This window comes from Pan troglodytes, chromosome 16, assembly GCF_028858775.2.
Source record: "Pan troglodytes isolate AG18354 chromosome 16, NHGRI_mPanTro3-v2.0_pri, whole genome shotgun sequence".
In the NCBI taxonomy this organism is placed as follows: domain Eukaryota; kingdom Metazoa; phylum Chordata; class Mammalia; order Primates; family Hominidae; genus Pan; species Pan troglodytes.
The window spans coordinates 11,395,374-11,420,241 of NC_072414.2; the positions used below are offsets into that span (position 1 = coordinate 11,395,374).

The 24,868-nt window shown below is 40.5% G+C and overlaps 1 long non-coding RNA gene and 1 other non-coding gene across 2 annotated transcripts in view; one reads left to right on the forward strand and one right to left on the reverse strand.

The window, feature by feature from the left end:
* The window catches only part of LOC112205574 (uncharacterized), a 116,660-nt gene extending 92,184 nt beyond the window's left edge, over positions 1-24,476 (reverse strand). Inside the window, exon 1 of the long non-coding RNA XR_002939579.2 lies at positions 24,129-24,476. This is a non-coding gene — a long non-coding RNA (uncharacterized LOC112205574). The remainder of the gene's footprint in view (positions 1-24,128) is intronic.
* Positions 9,244-9,350, forward strand: LOC112205635 (U6 spliceosomal RNA). The gene has a single exon (XR_002939738.1). It is a non-coding gene; the product is annotated as a U6 spliceosomal RNA (small nuclear RNA).
* Positions 24,477-24,868: the final 392 nt, after the last annotated feature.

The following is a 24,868-nucleotide window of genomic DNA, read 5'->3' on the forward strand; positions in this document are numbered from 1 at the left end:
GCTACAACGTGTGTATGATAAGTTGGAATGAGCTTATGAATTTAGCCAAAGAGTTTGGGAGACTGAAGGCAACTAGCATGTTTTAGCTGCTGTTGGTTACTTTAGAAAAGGTATTACAAGAACAAGACAATTTCAGATAATAAATTGTGTATTTGACAGCAAGGTCAAAAGATGGAATTGACTGTTCTCTCCAAATGATGCGAGCTGAAATTGAGGAACAAGGATCAAAACTCAGTGTTACAGTAAAGACCAAATCATGGACTTGGCCTCATGCCCTTTGTTATGACCTCTGAATTGAATGAAGGGAAATCAAGTCAACACTTTTTATGCGGAATGTCTCAGAGAACAAAAAAGCCAAAGGGTGTGACTCTTTCTTGGAAGTCTGCTACCTCAATTTACTTCATCTTACTTCAAGCTAAGGTAGAACAGGTCGTGAAAAGAATTGTGGATATAACTGTCGGCATACTGGAATTTTGCAGAATAAAAACTAATTAGGTTTTGAGAGAGTTGTACTGCCAAAATAGCCTGTAGCTGTTTGAGAAGTAAAATTACCTTTGAGCCAACAATATTCTGTTCTTTTCCCAAAGAGAGAATATTCTTTTATGCCCGATTCTCATGTGGCCAAGGAAATGGATGGGGAAGGATGGACTTCCCAGGGTGTGGAGCCAAGAATCTCAGAGTATGACCGACTAGAGACCTGCTCCAAGGCAGCAGACACTGGGATGGTTGAAATAAGGTTGTCTACCAACTAGCTGGGGGTCCTCACAATGTTTGTCCGAACAGATTTCAGAATTTTTGTTAAGCACTGATGGCTGAGTGCTGCCTTCCTTCCCCTTTCTGAATGCGAGTATTTATCGAGATTACCCTGCCCCAATATTACATGTGGATTGTGTGATTGTGTGTGGAGCAGCCAACATATCTTTCAAATCTCTAGATACCAAAGACCCTATACAGTAAAGTTAAAGTGCCATATGAGATCCAAGACTTGAAGTCTGATGGTGTGATTAGATGACACACTGGGGGTTCACTTAGAGGAGGGAGTGGCTTCTGCATACTTAAGGGAAATGAAGCAATATTTGTAACCAGGTTTGTACTGTGAGTGGTCTCAAGTACCATTCTCTGGTATTTTTATGAAAGTGAAATTTAATGTCATTTTCCCATAAAATTATCTTGAACATTATTGATAGCTGTGCTTTAGGTTAATGTTTTTTTAAATGATTGACACCTTAAATTGACACTTTACTGTACATCTTACTATTTCTAACTGGCAAGCTAATTGTTCTACAGGTACTGAGGAAGTTGGTAAGTGGATACTCCCATTTCTATTTTTAAATAACATCTTTGCTTAAAAAGACAAAACCTTTTTGCTTTGTCTTTTTTCTTTTGTTTGCTTAAAAAGACAAAATTTTTATTAAAAAGATTATAAAAAGATGAAAATATGAAGTTTCCAAAGGTGAGTAACACATAAAATACTCAAATTATAAAAATAAAAATTCAGTAGCTAAAATTAAGAACTTCGTATGAGTGAATAATAGAGTGAATAATACATAGAAAGATCAACAGCTAATATATTAAAGTAATTACAGAGATAAATTATTGAAAATCTATATTTGAGACATTTAGGAAACAGTAAAGATTTGAACATATTTGGAATTAGAATCTGCAAAGTAGAAGAAAGAGAGATAAATGGGACCAAAGCAGTATCTGAGGAAATAATGCCTGAGGATTTTCCAAAATTGATGAAGACCTCAAACAGTTAAATTCTGGAGCCTTAAGATTCCATGGAGCTTACCTTGCTAGATTTTGGACTTGATTGGGACCCATTCACCCCTTCCTTCTTTCCTGTTACTCCTTTTTGAAATGGAAGTGACTATCCTATACCATGACGGTTGTATTTTGTATAACTTGTTCAATTACACAGGTTCACAGCTAGAGAGGAATTCTGCCTCAGGATGAATTGTTCTTTCCATTGTTGTTTTTCATTGTTCCCTCACCCTTCCCTGTAAAAAGGATATACTCTATGTCTCACAGACATTCTGCTTGGGCCTACAACTGCCTTTGAGAATGTGAGCTGAAGTGATGGTTGCCACGACCACGTAGATACTTGAAGATATGCATCCAAAGATGTGTGATTACTTTTCCTTCTGCTGTAATGTGGTGTGTTTGCCACCTAGATCCCAGAAGATCCATGAAACAAAGCAGTAGTCAACCATTGTTATTTTTATACATGAAGAAGAAATAGGTGTTCGTGATTGCAAATCAATGTAATTCTGAGGGGTCTTTGATACCGCAGTACAACTTATTAAAGTTGACTAGTATGTCTGCCATAAGTTCCATTTATTCAGTGAATCATGAGCTTTGTTTACAAGAACAAAAATCTGAGAAAAACAGGCCTTTTCTCAGATTTTAAACATTAACACCTCATTTTGCCATATAGCCCAAGTTTCAGACCCCCTGACCTCTCTCTGTCCAGATCACACAAAGGGAAGCATTGGGTAGTGGGAAATTCTGTTTGATTCTTCCCCATGAGCGTGGAGGCCCTACATGGGGTATTAGAGCCAGAAAGCTGTGAGGACAGAACACAGCTGTTGGGGGCCAGTGGGGTGGGGAGTCTGAGCAAGGTGGGGAGGTACAGGGAGAGGACAGCAGCCACTATGGGAGAGTGATCACACATTGTAGAAGCATTAAGTCAGCACATGGGTGAAGGATAATGAAAACCAGAACTGCACTCTTGGAGAACGGACTTCCACACAGCCCTCCTCAATCCCAGTGCTGGGCCCTGTCCTTGGACACTTTCCTTATCTTGTTAGGGTCCAGAACCTTGTACTGCACTGTCATGGCTCCTTTTTTTTTGAGACAGAGTCTTGCTCTGTTGCCCAGGCTGGAGTGCAATTGTGTGATCTTGGTTCACTGCAACCTCCACCTCCTGGGTTCAACTGATTCTCCTGCCTCAGCCTCCTGAGTAGCTGGGGTTACAGGCACCTGTCACCACGCCCAGCTAATTTTTTCATTTTTAGTAGAGACCAGGTTTCACCATATTGTCCAGGCTGGTCTTGAACTCCTGACCTCAGGTGATCCGCCAGCCTCGGCCTCCCAAAGTACTGGGATTACGGGTGTGAGCCACTGCACCCGGCCCCTCATGGCTACTTCTAATGTCCCTTTCCCCCAGAAACCAAACATATATCTATCTCCCCTTTCACAATATTCCTTGTCCCCTTCCATGTTGCAAGGGAAACATTCAGGAACTTGGGGTAACCAAGCCACTGCCCTCAGTTCATGTGTGGGCTCTGGAAAGAAGCCCATTCCACCTCCATTCTCTAAACACCCTCCCAGAGCACCACCCGGTCCTTACCTTAGGAAGAAAAAAAGATCACACTTTCAACAAATCTAAGACTGGCTACCAGGTTATACAAGAGATGTCCAATTAAACATCTTGATTTTTCTTACCTCACACTCAGCCCACCGCTTTTGAGCATTCAAAATTCTAAGATTCAGAGGGTGAAAAAGAGGCCTGCTTGCAGAATTCCAAATAATATATGCAGATACTCCGCCATCAGGGAGGGGAACATAATCCCCGAAGTGGGGACTGCACACAGTGACTTTCTGTCAATAACTACAGTATGGAAAGGGGAAAAAGAGCTTTTACCATGGAGAAACCTGGAAAACACTACCTCATCCATGTGATTTAAGTCAACATCAACAGCGATCAGTCATGATGACAGCATGCACTCCTGATACCATATTATGAAAACAATGATGACCTCTGTGGTCTTCCCTTGCTAACCCAAAAACTCCAGTCTAATCATGAGAAAAACAGCACTTAATTTCCAATAGATTCCCGGTGGTGGTGGCTCACGCCTGTAATCCCAGCACTTTGGGAGGCTGAGGCAGGCAGATCACTTGAGGTCAGGGGTTCGAGACCAGCCTGGCCAACATGGTGAAACACTGTCTCTACTAAAAATACATAAGTCATCAGGGGTGTGGTGGTGCACACCTGTTATTCCAGCTACTTGGGAGGCTGAGGCAGGATAATCATTTGAACCCGGGAGGAAGGGGTTGCAGTGAGCCAAGATCGAGCTACTGAACACACAGCCTGGGTGACACAGCAAGACTTTATCTCAAAAATAAATAAATAAATAAATTTCCAGTAGAGGGGCAGTCTACAAAATATCTGACCAGGACTCCCCAAAACTATCAAGGTCATCAAAACTGGAGTCCCTGTGACAACCAGGAGTCGTCTAAGGAAGCATGACAAATAGATATAAATGTGGTATCCTGGATGGGATCCTGAAGCAGAAAAAGGACATTAGGGTACTAGGTAAAAACTAAAGGAATAGCAATAAAGCATGGACTTTAGTTAACAATCGTGTCAGTATTGGTCGCTTAGTTGTGATAAATATGCCGCTAATGCAAGATGTTAGTAATGGGGAAAACTGGGTGTAGGGCATACAGGAACTCTCTGTATCACCACTGCAACTTTTATTTAAATCTAAAGCAAGCCCCCTTCCTCACCCTGCTTGCTACTACCCACACGTTGTGCGGGTAGAAACAATTCCCTCTTTTATCCTTCTGTGAGTCAAGGTAGACTTAGAAAAACAAAGAGGGGTATCCCCGGGAAGACCCCAGCATGGAAAGTCACCTCTTTTTCACCCCTCCACCCCCCACCCTCATAAAACTGCAAAGGCAGGAAGAAATCTCTCCAGTGTGCCAGAAAGAATGGACCAGCATCAAGAGGACGCCTCCCAGGAAGGACAAAACCGATGTGCCTTTCTGTCTTTTACACAAACAAATTTCCCATTGAACATGTTCAGAATCACGACTCTGCAGTTTCCCTGAAAAGAATTATTATATCTAAGGACACCGATTCACCAGTTTCACAGTAACTCTGTACTGGCCTGACTTTGTAGCCAGCAGTTAGCACTTCTTCCCCCTCCCCCGCTGCCAGCGGGTGATGCTATGAATTCGCAGTAGGAATAAGGAGCTGGAGCAAGATTCCTACTCGACGGTGGATAGCTGGACTTCCTCAGGCACGACTGGCCTGCAAACCGTATAGGTCAGGAAGCAGGTGTCCAGGCTGCCAGAGCATCTCCTGATCCTGTGAAAAATGGGCATTTTCCCAGTTTGGAATATTATGGATCCAATTTCAAACATCCTGCCTTCCACTAGGATGAGCCACACACACCCGACCCCTTAGCCCTTCAACTCTGTTCCTGCTTAGCACAAATGTGTGGGTAGTAGCGAGCAGGGTGAGGAAGGGGGGCAGGAAACAGAGCACAGATTTTATAGATGAGCTTTAGTTCTCCCAGAAGGGCTGCCTCCAGTCAGTCCTCCTGAAATGTTATCCACACAGGCCTTGAAGCAACCTTTATGAAAGTGCAGTTGCCTCATGGCCCACATCGTGTTTCATAGATGATCAAGGTGGGCTCTTTTATCCTATATCTAAGTTTTATGTTTTGTGTGTGGATGAATATGTGAAAGTTGATGGAGTAGATTAATCTGCAGTCACACTTAGGAGTCAGTCCATGAGGAGAAACATCCCACTACAAATGTGAGCTCAAAAAGAAAAGGAGAAAAATGAACAGGCAGCACTTGTCCCTCTTCTTCTTACCTTGTACAGGTCAAAGGGAGGCACAGCTGTGGCCCAGAGAGACCTCTCTGATCCATACCACATGCTCATCTCTCCTGGCATTCTCCACACTACACCCTCCCTCCACCAGCCTTCTTCACCTTAACTCTCAGAAACACAGTTGGTGCCTCAGTAGGTCTGATGCCACCAGCCTTTACTCAGAATGTGCTTAATCCAATTAGAGCATTCTATCACATTAGAGAGCTCACATTGATTCTCTCCCTCTGAAGTCGGGCCGCATACACAGAGAAACCATCTGGGACTCAGCCATGTTCAGTGAAGAATGTGGATGGCATGGGCATCCTTCCCATTTGGGGATCAAGCCTTCTCTTCTTCAGCTGCAGCTCCTCCAGTGTAATACATGTCCATTTATCAAACTCCCATCTCCTTCCACTTCCGGTCTCTATCACATATTATTTGAGTTTGCTCAGTCACTTGATTTCTATTTATGAATAGTACACTATGGCTGACCTATGGGACAGGGCAGTGTGTGGATCAGGGCTATTTACAGGGAAGATAGCTTGGTCTATATCCACAGTGACAGCTTATGAGGAGAAAGGACATGCAAGAAGAGAAAGCATTGCTGGCATCCCTGTCTGTTCTGTGCCAAGAGCCATCATGTTCCTGCTTCCACTCCAGTCTTACTCTCATGCCCTCCATGCATCTAAGAGGAGGATGCAGTGCCAACAAAGCCTTCCAGCACATGAAGAAAATTCACATTCCTTAACATTTTCCAGTCCAGCGCTGCCACATCTCCACAGCAGGCAAAACTTTCTTTTCTAAGACACGCTCCTTGCAAACTTTTGGGTATATATCCAGTGGTCTCATAAAACATGTCCTGGGTGTCACATTCAGAACGGGGCATCAGAAGATGAAAATGAGAAATGGTTCCCTTTTTGTTTCTCCCTTCAATCAAATTTTCCTCCTTACCCCATCAGATTTTAAAGTACCACTTATTAAATTACAGTAAGTACTCATTCATTCTGACTCATAGTTCACAAAATATCTGGGATTTATTCTATTGCGTATTAGAACCCCCACAGCCCATACCAAATTATACCACCCCATAGTTACATTTGTTTTTCTGGCAGGAGAATACCATTTGTGGGAAGTCATGTTTATGATCGTTTCTTTGGTGACATTTCGCACATGTCACATTAACACCCACGAGCTCAGAGAGAGGGAGTGCAAGTGAAAACTGACAAGCAAACTAGCACTGCCACTCTCAACTGATTTGCAGGAGATGGGTGAAAAGAAGTCGCCTTAGTACAGCAAGATTAGAGGACAGCCTTTCACGTGGACTCCAGGACACAGAGAAACTACTGATTGCTTCTTCCCACATAGTGATACACAAGCTGTTCTCCACCTGCTTGGTTTTCACAAACAGAGATGGGCCTGAAAATCTAAGAGCCCCAATCTCAAATGTTAATGTTAATGTCTCTTTAAAATGAAAATATAAATTTTATCTGGTAGATATACAAATCTTAAATGTACAGCTTGATAAGGTTTACTCAAGTGTACACCCATGCAATCAGTCACCTCAACAGAGCATTCTCAATGCTTGGGATGGTTCCTCAGTGCCTAGGCTACTGGCCTTCTAGAGTCAAGCATTATTCTAACTTTATCACCATAGATTTGTTTTGAATGTTGAGCTTTCCATGAATGCAATTACACAGTATGTGGCACTTTTCAATCCACTTTATGTCTGTGAGATTAATCCACAGTATCACATAACTTTATAGTTTTCTTATTCATTTTCATTGCTGTGTAGTATTCCACTGTGTGACTACAGCACCATGTATTGTCCCCTCGTACTTCTGATACACAGCAGAATAATTTCCAACACTTAGCTATTATGAATGACGTTACAACATCACTGTTAAGTATATTTTGATGAACATAAGTATTTGTTTCTCTTGGTATATTCTCAGGATAGAATTTGTTGAGTCATAGGGTATATCTATGTTTACTAGATACTACCAAACATTTTCCCAAAGCGGTTGTACCACTTTCATTCCCACTAGCAGTATATGAAAGTCCAATTTCCTTCATAATTGACATTGTCAATCCCTTCAAGTTTAGTGATTCAGGTTAGCATATATCAGTATTTCACAGTCTAATTTTACCTTTTCATGATGAGTAATAGCATTGAGAACTTTTTCATATGTTTGTTGGCCACTTTAACATTATCATTTTGAAGTTTCTGATTAAGCATTTTGGCCATTTTAAATATGATTGCCTGCCTTTTTTTTATTGATTTGAAGTTCTGCCTACAATCCTTTGTGGGATGTAAAGTTCTTAATTTTAACAAAGTCCAAATTATCAATCTTTTAAAAATATTTGCTGCCTTACAATATTATTTAATTAATATTTTTGTACCCCAAAGTCATAGGGGTAATCTACTTTTTCATTTCTTCTAGAAGGTTAATTGTTTTAGCTTTCACATTTAGGTCCCAGGGCCATTGCAGATTATGTATTGCATATAGAGTGAATTGGAAAAAGCAAGGATAAAGGGGTCTTATTTGCCTATTAGAGTTTATGTATAAAGAAAGACTTTAGTATATCATTTTTGCTCATTTATCAGGCAAACTTTCTTGAAATTAGAGGCAGAAGTAAGATTTGAAGCAAACCCAAATATTTCCCTTCAAGAACTCCAGTAGGTTCTCAAAGTGAGTATCTCAGAAAGACCCACACTCAGCTCTGTCTGGGAAGAGGAATGCAACTGTTGTGAAACATAACCAGAGAAACGTACACTCCACCCCTTCTGTTTCACCTAAAGGAAAAACAAAAGAAAACAAAAACCATAGTCAATGTGGGATTCAAGGAAAGAAAATCAGAGTGTTGCAGCCAGCGAGAGGAATTGAAATCAGGCATAGAGAAGAAACCTATTTTACCAGAAGAGAGTAAGAAACATTTTATGAAGGCCACAGCCTTAAGTGCAGGCAAATCAAAAAAAGCCTGAGATTTACTCAAAATATTTTAGAATGTTACCTTCTTCTTCATATCTTATGATCACATCAAGGCAGCCCCAAAATAATAAATTACAGCTGAAACAGCTGCAAGATACAAACTAGTTGTAAGTGGTAGAACACAGGAAATCCCTTAAAATAAAAGAGGAGACAAAAACAAGGCCACTACATTTTTTTGAAGCCTTTGGTACTTACAACTTCAACAAATATTAAACAAATCACAACTCCTGGCCAGATTAACACAAATCCTCACATTTAAAATCCTAGTTACCTCAGTTCCTACTGGCTGATACAGTATGTTCAGCTTTAACTGCAAAAAGTCCATGCCCAAACACAATGAAAAACACAGACTACAGAAACAATTCAATAATCAGACCCAGACTGTGATATGACAAAGATGTTGGAATTATCAGACAGAGAATGTAAGACAGCTATGGTTAATATGTTAATGTCCCTAATGAAAAAAGTAGATAGACAACATTCAAGAACAGATGTAAACAGGGATTAAAAACTTAAAAAAAAAAGGAAATGCTAGAAATACCAAACACCTTAATGGAAATTTTTAAAAAATCTCTTTGATAGACTTTTGACATAGCTGAGGAAAGGATCAGTGAACTGGAAGATAATTAAATAGAAACTTTACAATTGGTGCTTGCTTCAGCAGGATATATACTAAAATTGGAAGGATACACAAAAGGGTAGCATGGCGCCTGCACAAGGATGTCAAGCAAATGTGTGAAGCATTCCATATTTTTCAAGTTGGATAAAAAAAAAAAAGACATCTTCTGTTTTCCAGAGATCCATTTTAAACGTGACAACATCCATAGAATCAAAGTAAGGATCAATCACACAAACAGCAAAAAGGAGCAGGAGTCAGTATTATTATGTCAGATAATTTTTTTAAACTAACAACAGTAAAAAAGGACAAAGAAAGGCACTATATAATAAAACGTTCAATTCAACAAGATGACTTAACTATCATAAATATATATGCACCCAACATCGAAGAAATTCAGTGTTGCAGCCAGTGAGGGGAATCAGAATCAGTCATAGAGGAGAAGCCTATTTTACCAGAAGAGAGTAAGAAACATTTTATGAAGGCCACAGCCTTAAATGCAGGCAAATCAAAAAAGTCTTGAGTGCTTGTTCATAAAACAAGTACTTCTAGGCCTAAAAAAAAAAAAAAAGGCCTAGGTCGCCATACAATAATAGTGGGAGACTTCAACACCCCACTGCCAGCATTAGACAGATTATTGAGGCAGAAACTAACAAAGAAATTCTGGACTTAAATTTGACACAACCAATTGGACCTAATAAACATCTGTAGAACACTCCACCCATCAAGCACAGAATATACATTATTCTCATCTGCACTTGGAACAGATTCTAATATTGACCATATGCTCAGCCATACAGCAAGTCTGAATAACTTTTTTAAAAATTGAAATCATACCAATGATACTTTCATGTCATAGTGAAATAAAAATATCTCTCCAAACTACACAATTACATGGAAATTAAATAACTTGTTCCTGAATGACTTTTGAGTAAACAGGGAAATTAAGGCCAAAATTTAAAAATTCTTTGACATAAATGAAAACAAAACACAACATAGCAAAATCTCTGAGATGCAGCCAAAGCAGTGTTAAGAAGAAAAGTTTATAGTGCTAAATGCCTAAATCAAAAAGTTAGAAAGATCTAAAATTAATAATCTTAACATCACACCTAGAGGAACTAAAAAAAGGAACAAACTAACCCCAAAGTTAGTATAAAAAAAGAAATAACTAATCAGAGCAGAACTGAATGAAATCAAGACCCAAAAATCCATACAAAGGATCAACAAAACCAAAAGCTTATTCTTTGAAAGGACAAACAAGATCAATAGACCAGCAGCAAGATTAACAAAGAAGAAAAAAATACAGAAGATCCAAATAAGCACAATCAGAAACAACAAAGGTAACATTACACCAGATTCCACAGAAATACAAAAAATCATCTGCAACTATTATAAACACTTCTGTGTACACAAACTAGAAAACCTATGGAAAATGGATAAATTCCTGGAAATACACAACTTCCTAAGAGTGAATCACAAAGAAACTGAAACCTTGGACATATCAATAATGAGTTCTGAAATTGAATTAGTAATTCAAAACACACCAACAAAGAAAAGCCCTGGACCAGATGGATTCACAGCTCAATTTTACTAGACATAGAATGAAGAGTTAATACCATTCCTACTGAAACTATTCCAAAAATTTGAGGAGGAGGGACTCCTCCCTAAATCATTCTATGAAGCCAGCATCACTCTGATACCAAAATCTGGCAAAGACACAACAAAAACAACAAAAGAAAACTACAGCCCAATATCCTTGATGGAGATAGATTCAAAAATCCTCAACAAAATAGTAGCAAAATCAATCCAACAGCACATCAAAAAGTTAATTGACCAAGATCAAATTGACTTTATTTGCAGGATACAGGGCTTGTTCAACATGTGCAAATCAATAAATGCGAATCACTACATAAACAGAATTAAAAATAAAACAATGTGATCATCTCAGCAGACACAGAAAAAGTTTTCTATAAAACTAGTATCCTTCCATGATAAAAACCCTCAATAAACTAGACATCAGGGGGGACATACCTCAAAATAATAACTGCCATCTGTGGCAAACCCACAACCAACATCATATGGAATGGGCAAAAGCTGGAAGCATTACCCTTGAGAACCGGAACAAGATAAGAATGCCCATTCTCACCACTCCTATTCAACATAGTACTGGAAGTCCTGGCCAGAGCAAGCAGGCAAGAGAAGTAAATAAAAGGCATCCAAATAGGAAAAGAGGAAGCCAAACTATCTCTCTTTGTTGGTAACATGATTCTATACCTAGAAAGCCCTAAAGAGTCCCCCAAAAGGCTCCCAGAGCTGATAAGCAACTTCAGTAAAGTTTAAGGATACAAAATAAATATACAAAAACCGGTAGCATTTCTGTATACCAACTACATTCAAATTGAAAGCCAATTCAACAATTCAATCCTGGCTGGGCGCAGTGGCTCACGCCTGTAACACCAGCACTTTGGGAGGCTGAGGCGGGCGAATCACGAGGTCAGGAGAGCCAGACCATCCTGGCTAACACGGTGAAACCCCGTCTCCACTAAAAATACAAAAAATTAGCTGGGAGTGGTGGTGGGCACCTGTAGTCCCAGCTACTCAGGAGGCTGAGGCAGGAGAATGGCGTGAACCTGGGAGGCGCAGCTTGCAGTGAGCCGAGATCGTGCCACTGCACTCCAGCCTGGGCAACAGAGCAAGACTCCGTCTCAAAAAAAAAAAAAGAATTCAATCCTATTTACAATAGCCACACACAAACAAAATACCTTGGAATACATCTAACCAAGGAGGTAAAAAATATCTACAAGGATAACTACAAAACACTGCTGAAAGAAATCACAGATGACACAAACAAATGGAAAACATTCGATGCTCACAGTTCAGATGAGTTAGTATCTTTAACATGGCCATATGTCTCAAAGCACTCTACAGATTCAACACCATTCCTATCAAACTATCAACATCATTTTTACAGAAATAGCAAAAAAAAGGGTATTAGTCCATTTTCCCGTTGCTGATAAAGAAACACCCAACTGGGCAACTTACAAAAGAAAGTTTTATTGGACTTACAGTTCCACATGGTTGGGGAAACCTCACAATTACGGCAGAAGGCAAGGAGAAGCAAGTCACATCTTATGTGGATGGCAGCAGGCAAAAAGAGAGCTTGTACAGGGCAACTTCTGTTTTAAAAACCAACAGATCTCCTGAGACCCATTCACTATCATGACAACAGGGAAGGAAAGACCCACCCCCATAATTCAGTCATGTCCCACCAGGTCCCCTCCCACAACACATGGGAATTATGGGAGCTACAAGATGATATTTGGGTGGGGACACAGAGCCAAACTATATCAAAAAGTATTCTAAAATTTACATGGAACCAGAAAAGAGCCCAAATAACCAAAGTAATCCTTAACAATAAGAACAAAGCTTGAGGCATCACATGGTCATACTTCAAGCTATATTACAAGGCTACTGTAACCAAAACAACATAGTACAGGTACACAAAGTGATACGCAGACCAATGGAACTGGATAAAGAACCCAGGAATAAAGCTACACACCTAATCATCTGTAATCATAATCATCTGATCTTCAACAATAACAAGCAATAAGGAAAGGATTCCCGACTTATTACATAGTGCTGGGCTCACTGGCTAGCTGTATGCACAAGATCAAAACTGAACACCTTCCTGTCACTATATACAAAAATCAACTCAAGATGGATTAAATAGTTAAATACAAGCCCTACAACATGAAAACCCTAGAAGAAAACCTACAAATACCATTCTGGACATTGTCCTTGGCAAATAATTTATGTCTGAATCCCCAAAAGGAATTGCAACAAAAATAAAAGTTGACAAGTGGCACCTAATTAAACTAAAGAGCTTCTGCTAAGTGAAAGAAACTATCAACGGAGTAAACAGACAACCTTCGAGAATGAGAGAAAATATTCACAAACTATGAATCCAACAAAGGTCTGATATCCAGAATTTATAAGGAACTTAAATCAACAAGCAAAAAACAAACAAACCCATTAAAATGTAGGCAAAGAACATGAACAGACACTTCTTAAAAGAAAACATACAAATGGCCAACAAACATATGAAAAATGCTCAACATGACTAATCATTAGAGAAATGAAATCAATATCACAATGAGATATCATCTCACATTGGTTAGAATGGCTATTACTAAAAAGTAAAAAAAAAACACCACATGCTTTGTGAGGTTGCAGAGAAAAGGGTACACTCATACACTGTTGGTGGGAATACATATTAGGTCAGCCACTGTGGAAAGCAATGTGGCAATTTCTCAAAGAACTGAAAACAGGATGACTCAGTAATTCCATTACTTGGTATATACCCGAAAGAAAATAAATCATTTCACCAACAAGACACATGTACTTGTATGTTCATCACAGCACTATTCACAATACCAAAGACATGGAATTAACCTAGATGCCCATCTAGGTGGACTGGATAAAGAAAATGTAGTACCTATACATCATGGTACATATGCAGCCATAAAAAAGAATTAACTCACGTCCTTTGCAACAACATGGGTAGAGCTGGAGGCCATTATCCTAAGCAAATTAGCACAAGAAGAGAAAACCAAATACCCTGTGTTCTCACTTATAAGTAGCGGCTAAACACTGAGTACACATGGACATAAAAATAGGAACAGTAGATACTGGAGACTATTAAGAGGGAAAGGGTGAGAAGGAGGCAAAGGCTGAAAAAATACATTATCAGGTTACTATGCTCACTACCTGGGTGACAGGATCATTCATACACCAAACCTCAGTGATATGCAATTTACCCATGTAAAAACCTGCACATGTACCCCCTGAACCTAAAAAAAAAAGTTGAAACAAAAAGGAAACCTTACAAGTGAAATGCAAAGAGGAAAAAAGGAATGAAAACAAAATCCAAAAATAGAAATGATATCCAAGAACTGTGTGATAGTCTTAAAAGGTATAAGTACTAATAATTGGAATACTGGAAAGATAAGAAAAAATGGATGTAGCACAATAAATACTTGAAATAATAATGGCCAATAACTTCCAAAATTAATAAAAGATTCCTCCCTAAAACCCGCAGATTCAAGGAGCTCAAAAGTACCAAATAAGATAAACACTTAAAACACACATATACACACACATACACACAAGCGCGCGCACACACACACACACACCCCTATTGAAACATCAGAAAATCAAAGGAAAATAGAGAATCTCTTTTTTAAAAAGCCAGAGGAGAAAAATCTTACCTATAAAAAAACAAGGATAAGAATTACAGTGAAAAACAACCCAAAATATGGTTATTGGAAAGTATCTAGCTAGGAGAGCCAATAAAACAGAATAAACAAATATCAGAAAATAAAAGAGGAGTCACTGTTGATCTTATGAGTATTATAACAGGATAATAAGAGCATACTGTGAAAAATTCTATGTCCACAAATATGGTAACTTTGATAAAATAAATTAATTACTTAAAAATCACAAGTATGAAAACTCACACACAGAAAAATATATTAACCTGAGTAGCCCCACATGTATTAAAAATTGTCTTAATAATTAAAACCTTTTTAATAAAGAAAGCACAAGGAATAGATGGTTTTAGTTGTGAATTCTTTAAGTAAGAAATAGTTCCACATTTTCACAATATATTTCCCAAAATAGCAGCAGTGGGAGAACATATCAGCTCATTTTATGAGACCAGCATTACCCTAATACCAAAATCAGACAAATACATTACAAGAAAAGAAAACTAAAGTCAAATATATTCAAAATACCTTAACATAGTATCATCCACCAATATCCAGTAAAATGACAGCATATTATTATCAGGGATATTAGTGCCAGGAATGCAAGGCTGGTTCAAATTTTGTGAATCAGTTTAGGTAATTCATCATATTAACAGACTGAAAAAGAAGAAAAAAAAATGACCATATAAATCGAAGAAGAAAAATCATTTGAAAATAACTATTATCCATTCAAATAAAAAATCTCAAAAAAACAGGAATAGACGGGAGCTTCTTTAGCTTAGTAAAGGGTATATGTGGGAAAATAGTTAACATTATAGTGGTGAGAGACTAAATGCATTCCTCCTATGATCAGGAACAAGGAATGGATGTCTTCTCTTATAAATCTTTTTTTTTTTTACATTTCTTTTTTTTAATTTATTATTATTATACTTTAAGTTTTAGGGTACATGTGCACAATGTGCACGTTAGTTACATATGTATACATGTGCCATGCTGGTGCGCTGCACCCACTAACTCGTCATCTAGCATTAGGTATATCTCCCAATGCTATCCCTCCCCCCCTCCCCCCACCCCACAACAGTCCCCAGAGTGTGATGTTCCCCTTCCTGTGTCCATGTGTTCTCATTGTTCAATTCCCACCTATGAGTGAGAATATGCAGTGTTTGGTTTTTTGTTCTTGTGATAGTTTACTGAGAATGATGATTTCCAGTTTCATCCATGTCTCTACAAAGGACATGAACTCATCATTTTTTATGACTGCATAGTATTCCATGGTGTATATGTGCCACATTTTCTTAATCCAGTCTATCATTGTTGGACATTTGGGTTGGTTCCAAGTCTTTGCTATTGTGAATAATGCCGCAATAAACATATGTGTGCATGTGTCTTTATAGCAGCATGATTTATAGTTCTTTGGGTATATACCCAGTAATGGGATCTTAATTGACAACGTACTCAAAGTCCTGACTAATGTAGTAAGAAAAAAATAGTATACAAAGAAAGATATTTTTATTTACAGATGACATGACTTTCTTTTTCTCCCCATACTAACCACTAAACTAAAAAGAGGACATGATTTTCTATGTAGAAATTTTCTAAACATTTACAATAAAGTTCCTGGAACTAATAGGCAAATATAACAAGGTCAGAGGATACAGGTGCTTTCCTATAAATAAAATATTAACTATTGGGACTTAAAATATAAAAAATAATAGTATTTACAATAGCACACAAAAATGAAGTACTTATATATGTTTACAGGATCTCTATGCATAAAACTACAAAACACTGATGAAACAAATCAAGATCTAACTAAAGGGAAAGCTAGTCACTATTCACGGGTTAATAGGCTCAGTATTGATAAAATATACATCCTTCCTTACTGGACCTACAGACTCAATGAAATCCCAATCAAAATCCCAGGAAGCCATCTTCCAGATATCAACAACGTATTCTAAAATTCCTATAAAAACACAAAGGACCTAAAATAGCCAACACAATACTGAAGAAGAAAAGCAAAATCGGAGGACTCATACTAGCAAATCTAAAACTTAACATGAAGATAGAACAATCCAGACAGTGTGATATTGTTGAAAAAAATAGACATAGATCAATGGAACAGAATGGAGAGACCAGAAAGAGACCCTCACAGTCAATTGATTTTTGAGAAAGGCACACAGGCAATCCAAAGGAGAAGAAACAGTGGTTTTTTGTTGTTGTTTGTTTGTTTTAACAAATAGTGTTGGGACAGTTGGATATTCATATGCTAAAATATGAACCTAGACAATGGCCAGGCATGGTGGCTCTTGCCTGTAATCCCAGCACTTTGGAAGGCTGAGGCGGGTGGTTCTCTTGAGGTCAGGAGTTCGAGACCAGCCTGAGCAACATGGTGAAACCCTGTCTCCACTTAAAATACAAAATTAGCTGGGTGTGGTGGCACATGCCTGTAATCCCAGCTACTTGAGAGGCTGAGGCAGGAGAATCGCTTGAACTCAGGAGGCGGAGGTTGCAGTGAGCCAAGATCGTGCCACTGCACTCCAGCCCAGGCAACAAAAGCGAAATGCTATCTCAGAAATAAATTAAATAAATAAATAATTAATTAATTAAAATAAAATATGGTCCTAGACAAAAACTTCATCCTTTCACAAAGATTACCTCAAAAATGAATCATAGGCCTAAATGTAAATTGCAAAGCTATAAAAATTCTAGAATAATACAGTGATGGTTAATATTGAGTGTGAATTTGATTGGATTGAAGGATGTAAACTATTGTTCCTGGATCTGTCTGTGAGGGTGTTGCCAAAGGAGACTGACATTTGAGTCAGTGGACTCGGAGAGGCAGACTCACCCTCAACGTGGGTGGGCACCATCTAATCAGCTGCCAGTGTGGCTAGGATAAAAGCAGGAAGAGGAACGTGGAAGGACTTGACTGGCTTAATCTTTGGGACTGCATTCTTCTCCCGTGCTGGATGCTTCCTGCCCTTCAACATCAGACTCGGCTTTTGGACTCTTGGACCTTCGACTAGAGACTGAAGGCTGCACTGCTGGCTTCCACACATTTGAGGTTTTGGGACTCAGACTGGCTTCCTTTCTCCTCAGCTTGCAGAGGGCCTACTGTGGGACTTCATGTTGTGATTGTGCGAGTCAATACTACTTAATAAACTTCCCTTTATATATACATCTATCCTGTTAGTTCTGTCCCTCTAGAGAACCCTAATACAGATTTGTAAGAGAAAATCTATGCCACTTAGGATTTGGCAATACATTTTTAAATACAACATCAAAAGCATACTCCATATAATTAAAAAATGATCAATTAGATTTTATTAAAATTATTATTAAAACTGCCATGTGAAAAAAAGTCAAGAAATGTAAAGTCACAGCCTAGCAGAAATATTGCAAAACACGTATCAGAAAAAATACGTATACCCAAAATAAGAGGCCAGGCTTGGTTCAAACCTACAATCCAAGCAATTTGGGAGACTGAGGCAGGAGAATCACTTGAGGCCAGGAGTTCAAGACCAGCATGGGCAATATGCAAAAACCCTGTTTCTAAAAAAACATAAATAAATAATCTACATGTGTTGGTGTGCACCTGTTGGAAAAAAAAAAAGCAAAGATCTCTTGAAATTCAGCAAAAAGAAATCAAATGTAGTATTCCTCCTTTATCCAAATGGAGTATGTTCCAATACCACCAGTGGTTGCCTGAAACTCCAGAAAGTACCAAACCCTATATATATAAATACTATGTAGAATGTCTTTCTTTTTTTCTTCACAATTTCATGGATTTAAGATTCATCCTTAGCGTAAATGTTGGCAACCTCAACATATTTTTTTCTTTCCTCTTTAAGTCAAGAACTATTACCTAGTTACTTAAATGAAGCAGTTTAGGCTTCTCTTTGGCATATCAGAATTGTCAGCATCACTCTTGTGCCTTGGAGCCATTAGTAGAACCGCCTTTGCAAAAAAAAGTACCAGCGAGAAAATTATAACAGTGAAAGAGATCTGACCTAACCAACTGTGTGTCTTGCTTCTAACCTCCAAATTGCCCTTGTCCATTGTATCAGTCAATTTTCATGCTGCTGATAAAGACATACCCAAGACTGGGAAGAAAAAGAGGCTTAATTGGACTTACAGTTCTACATGGCTAGGGAAGCATCAGAATCATGGCAGGAGAAGAAAGGCACTTCTTACGTGGTGGCAGCAAGAGAAAATGAGGAAGAAGCAAAAGCAGAAACCCCTGATAAGACCATCAGATCTCAAGAGACTTATTCACTATCATGAGACTAGCATGGGAAAGACTGGCCCCCATGATTCGATGACCTCCCCTGGGTCCCTCCCACAATATGTAGGAAATCTGGGAGATACAATTCAAGTTGAGATTTGGGTGAGGACACAGCCAAACCCTATCATTCCACCCCTGGCCCCTCCAAATCTCACGTCCTCACATTTCAAAGTCGATCATGCCTTCCCAACAGTCCCCCAGGTCTTAACACATTTCAGCATTAACCCAAAAGTCCACAGTCCTAAGTTTCATCTGAGACAAGGCAAATCCCTTCTGCCTGTGAGCCTGTAAAATCAAAAGCAAGTTAGTCACTTCCAAGATACAATGGGGGTTACAGGTATTGGGTAAATACAGACATTCCAAATGGGAGAGATTGGCCAAACAAAGGAGTTACAGGGCCTTTGTTGCAAGTCTGAAATCCAGCGGGGCAGTCAAATCTCAAAGCTCCACAATGATCTCTTTTGACTCCAGATCTTACATCCAGGTCACACTGATGCAAGAGGTGGGTTCCCATGGTCTTGGGCAGCTCTGCCCCTGTGGCTTTGCAGGGTACAGCCTCCCTCCTGGCTGCTTTCACAGGCTGGCATTGAGTGTGTAGCTCTTCCAGGTGCACAGTGCGAACTGTTGGTGGATCTATCATTCTGGGGTTTGGAGGATGGTGGCCCTCTTCTCACAGCTCCACTAGGCAATGTCCCAGTAGGGATTCTGTGTGGGGGCTCCCACCCCACATTTCCCTTCCATACTGCCCTAGCAGAAGTTTTCCATGAGGGCCTCACCCCTGCAACAAACTTTTGCCTGGGCATCCAGCCATTTCCATACATCTTCTGAAATCTATGTGGAGGTTCCCAAACCTCAATTCTTGACTTCTGTGCACCCACAGGCTCAATACCATGTGGAAACTGACAAGGCTTGGGGCTTCCACCCTCTGAAGCCACAGTCTGAGCTGTATATTGGCCCCTTTCAGCCATGGCTGGAGTAGCTGGGACACAGGGCACCAAGTCCCTAGGCTGCACACAGCATGGAAGTCCCTAGGTTTCCCTGGGCCCAGCCCGCAAAACCACTTTTTCCTCCTAGGCCTCCAGGCCTGTGATGGGAGGGGCTGCCATGAGGGTCTCTGGCATGGCCTGGGGACATTTTCCCCGTGGTCTTGGGGATTCACATTAGGCTCCTTGTTACTTAGACAAATTTCTGCAGCCTGCTTGAATTTCTCCCCAGAAAATGGGTTTTCCTTTTCTATCACATAGTCAGGCTGCAGATTTTCCAAACTTTTATGCTCTGCTTCCCTTATAAAATCTCATCACTTTAACAGTACCCAAGTGACATCTTGAATGCTTTGCTGCTTAGAAATTTCTTCTGCCAGATACCATAAATCATCTCTGTCAAATTCAAAGTTCCACAAATCTCTAGGGCAGGGGCAAAGTGCTGCCAATCTCTTTGCTAAAACATAACAACAGTTAAATTTGCTCCATTTCCCAACAAGTTCCTCATCTCCATCTGAGACCACCTCAGCCGGATCTTATTGTTCATATCACTATCAGCATTTTGGGCAAAGCCATTCAACAAGTCTCTGTAGGTTCCAAACTTTCCCACATTTTCCTGTCTTCTTCTGAGCCCTCCAAACTGTTCCAACCTCTGCATGTTACCCAGTTCCAAAGTCACCTTCACATCTTTGGGTATCTTTTCAGCAACACCCCACTCTGCTGGTATCAACTTACTGTATTAGTCTGTCTTCATGTTGCTGATAAAGACATACCCACGACTGGGAAGAAAAAGAGGTTTAAATGGACTTACAATACCACATGGCTGGGGACGTCTCAGAATCATGGCAGGAGGTGAAAGGTACTTTTTTTTTTTTCTTTGAGATGGAGTCTCGCCCTGTCACCCAGGCTGGAGTGCAGTGGCGCCATCTCAGCTCACTGCAAGCTCCACCTCCTGGGTTCATGCCATTCTCCTGCCTCAGCCTCCTGAGTAGCTGGGACTACAGGTGCCTGCCACCACGCCCAGCTAATTTTTTGTATTTTTAGTAGAGACAGGGTTTCACTGTGTTAGCCAGGATGGTCTTGATCTCCTGACCTCATGATCCACCCGCCTCGGCCTCCCAAAGTGCTGGGATTACAGGCGTGAGCCACCGTGCCTGGCCAGATAGGCACTGCTTACAAGGTGGCAGCAAGAGAAAATGAGGAAGAAGTAAAAGCAGAAACCCTTGATAAACCCATCAGATCTTGTGATACTTATTCACTATCACGAGAACAGCATAGGAAAGACTGGCCCCCATGATTCAATTACCTCCCCCTGGATCCTTCCCACAACATGTGGGAATTCTGAAAGATACAATTCAAGTTGAGATTTCGGTGGGGCACAGCCAGATCATATCACCCATTCTTGGGCATGCACCAAACTAACTTTAGGAGGAACTTCGTTCATAGTGTAACTTTGAAACAAAGATGATAGCAGCCCTTTCCTGAAACAAACCCCTTCCTTGCCGGGGGACCAGACTGCCTTTGTAAAACTAACAAATTAGGCACAAGATTAGAAATTATGGTTTAGGACATGCAGCCAGAGGCCACAAGAATCCTAACCTCCCCAGTTGCTTCTAGGGATAGCATTTTTATTATAAAACCTAAGATTGGTGCTCCAGAATCAGACCTTGCATTCTCATTCACCAGCTGGTGCCACCAAGATCAGCCATCTGGTTCAACCAGTTCTGTGATCCCACTCACAAACAGAAGACAGCAAAAAGAACCCAGTTCCACCCCCTATGATTTCCCCTCTGACCCGACCAATCTGACCCATTCCCTGCCCTCCACTGACCTGCCAAATTGTCCTTGAACAACCCCAGTCTCCGAATTCTGTGGGAGACTGATTTGAGTAATAAAACTCCTGTCTCCTGTTTAGCCGAGTCTGTGTGAACTAAACTCTTTCTGTATTGAAATTTTCCTGTCTTGATAAATCTGCTGTCTCTGTTGCAATTCCCCTCTATCTGGGCAGCGGGCAAGGAGAACCCATTGGGAGGTTACATTATTAAGTAAAATAAGAGTCAGTTGAACACAAACACTGTAATACCATGACAGTGGGTCTGATTAACTGAGATGACAACTAAGTGACTAAAGGGCAAGTAACACGGACAACAAGGAAACACTGGGCAAAGGGATGATTCAATTCCTGAGTGGGACAGATTGGGATGGCTTGAGATTTCATCATGCTACTTAGAATGGCATGCAATTTAAAACTTATGAATTATTTCTGGAAGTTTCCATTTAACGTGTTTGGACTGTGGAAAGCAAGATGGTGGATAAAGGAGGACACTTGTAAATCAAGTTAAAGATAGGCAAAACATTGAACATACGCTTTCTCAAAAAATATGCAATTGGAATGAAAAGCATGAAAAGATGCTACACAGCATTTGCCATTAGGAAGTGCAAATTAAAACAAGTTACTACTACATTTATGGCAATGGCTAAGTTCCAAAAAAACGACCACACCATTTGATGAGAGGATGCAGAGCAACAGGGACTCTCATTCATTTTTGGCAGGAATGCAAAATGGCACAACCACTTCAGAAGACAATTTGGCAGCCTCTCACAAAGCTAAACATAGCATTACCATATGATCCAGCAATCACACTCCTAGGTATTTAGCCAACTGTTTTGAAAACTGAAGTCCACACACACATTCTGCACATGAATGGTAACATATGCTTTGCTCCTACTCGAGAAAAACTGTCAGCAACCAAGATGTCCTTCAGTAGGTGAACAATGCATTGTGGTACATCCACATAATGGAATACTATTCAGCAATCAAATGAAATGGGCTATCAAGGCCTGCAAAAACATGGAGGAAGTTTAAATGTGTATTACTAAGAGAAAGACGCCACTCTGAAAACACTACGTACTGCACAATCCAATTTATATAACATTCTGGAAAAGGCAAAATGATAGAGACTCAATGGTTGCCAGGGGTTTGGGGACATGGAGGGTTGAATAGGTAAGTGCAGAGGATTTCTTTTGAGGGTAGTTAAAGGATCCTGTGTGATAATTGTCATAATGGATACGTGGCACTTTCCATTTGTCAAAACCCATAGACCAATACCACACCACCCTTCCAACCCCACATTCACAGTCAACAGCAATGACTGCAGGAAAACACGTCCTGCCCCGTGAGCATTTTGTGATTTGAGAGAGAGTACTCCCAGAACAGAGGCAGTGGATTCATTCTCGAGTGCTCACACTCTCTACCCCAAAAGCTTCCATTCGGTTGCCACCACCATTATTTTCAAAAGGGAAACTTGCAGATTCCCCTTTATTGAGGCCCAACGTAAACATGTAGATTTCTGTAGTTGCTCAGCCTCCCACCACTGCTCCATGCTGGCAAAGCTCGGGGGTCTCAGAGGGTTAACCAAGGGGAGGGTCCACAGGAAGCAGTGTTCAGATTTATCTGCACCCCACACCCCCAAGCCTTTAATTACGCCTTGTGAAACATCACTTTACCTTTTATTCCACATCATAATTCCCAAATGATCAGGGTATTTTATTTTACATCTAAATTTGGGATACTCATAGCCCATCTCAAAATCCCAGCCCGCCAGCTACGTCAATAGGAAAGCGCACGCAAGAGCTGCGCAATTCTGGTGAAGTGTTTACATCTGCAGCAATAAGTGAGAAATGGTTTATTAATAATCATGGCGTCATTGAAAGGGAGGGAGAAGCCGGGGGATAAAGACAAACGCACAACCTCCTCCGCTCTTCTCCAAACCACCCCACCACCAAGTTCCCAGTGCTGACGCAGGAGCACAAAGACCCTGCAATGCAGCAAGAGGGAGTGCGCATGCTCCCAGAGGACCCCTCCCAGGACGCAGACACAAGCCCCCCCACCCTCCCCTTTGGCTGCTATGGACACAAGTGACTCACGAAGAGATTTGTTCTCAAAAACACAGCATTTTTACTCATAGGCCTGAAATCAGCTTTAACTCAAGAATCCCAATTTCAAACATCCAAGCCTTACTACATTGAAAAATATAGCAAATGTCTAACAAAACTGTCCCTTCCAGCAGATTGTAATCAACTTTGTCGTCAAAAGGACAAAAAATAAAAACCTGCACAGATATGGCACAGGGCAGACCCAAACTTCAGCTATTGTGGGCTCTCCTTGGATGATCATGTAGAATATCATCAGTACCCTGTACCAGCCCTGAGCTAGGCATGCTTCTGGGGTCAGAAAGTTAATGTGGGCAAAAGGCTTTCATTGAGCACAATTTGCATTTCTGACATTAGGGCCTCCTAAGGCTATGTTTTTTCTTGTCTTTATTTTTTATTTTATTTTTTGAGCTGTTATTGAAGTCACCCTTGACTCTATCAAGTTCTTAACTCACCTCTTGTCGAATTCCATCTGCCTTTTAATTCCACATCTTAAACCATAGATGATCAGGACTTCTCCATTCATCCACACCTGAATCGAAGGCCCCAATATTCCATCCCAAATGTCCACACCCACAGTTGTATTTGGATGGGGAGCAGATAGGCATAAAGGCAATTTATTTGGAGGCACTGAAGTCTGCCTTCATAGGAACAGAACAGAAAATGGCTGATGAACGGCTGTCAGCCCACAGGAGAGGATGTCAGGTTAGAAGGGTCGGCAGCGCATTAGCCCTCTGTTTCTCCCTGCTATTCCCACCCCTGCTTCTGCTGTGACCCTAAAAGAGACACAAACACAATGAAGAACTTGCCAGGCATCAAAGAAGAGAGTGCAAGGCCGGAAGCCCCCTCCTCTCAACGGGAGGGCTCACAGCTTGCCCCTCCCTCCCTCCTACACACTCCCCCTCCCAGCTGTTGGTCCACACATTTTTTTGCAGAAACAAAGCTCTCACAGACACAGACCAGCACACCAGGTTTCCCGAGAATCCCCCCAATCTCAAACAGTCTGCTCTGAGTCTTGTTAAACAGTGAAGACATCACGTCCGAAGTGCACCCCTGCCAGTGAGTGGCAACAGAATATTGGGTTTGGGAGATGTGGGACAATGAATGTGTCTGCCAGTATTGCAGAAATCTTGATTGAGCTACCTGAGGCTTTATTGATTTATTCATTCAGTCTTGACAGAGACTTAGCTCTCCT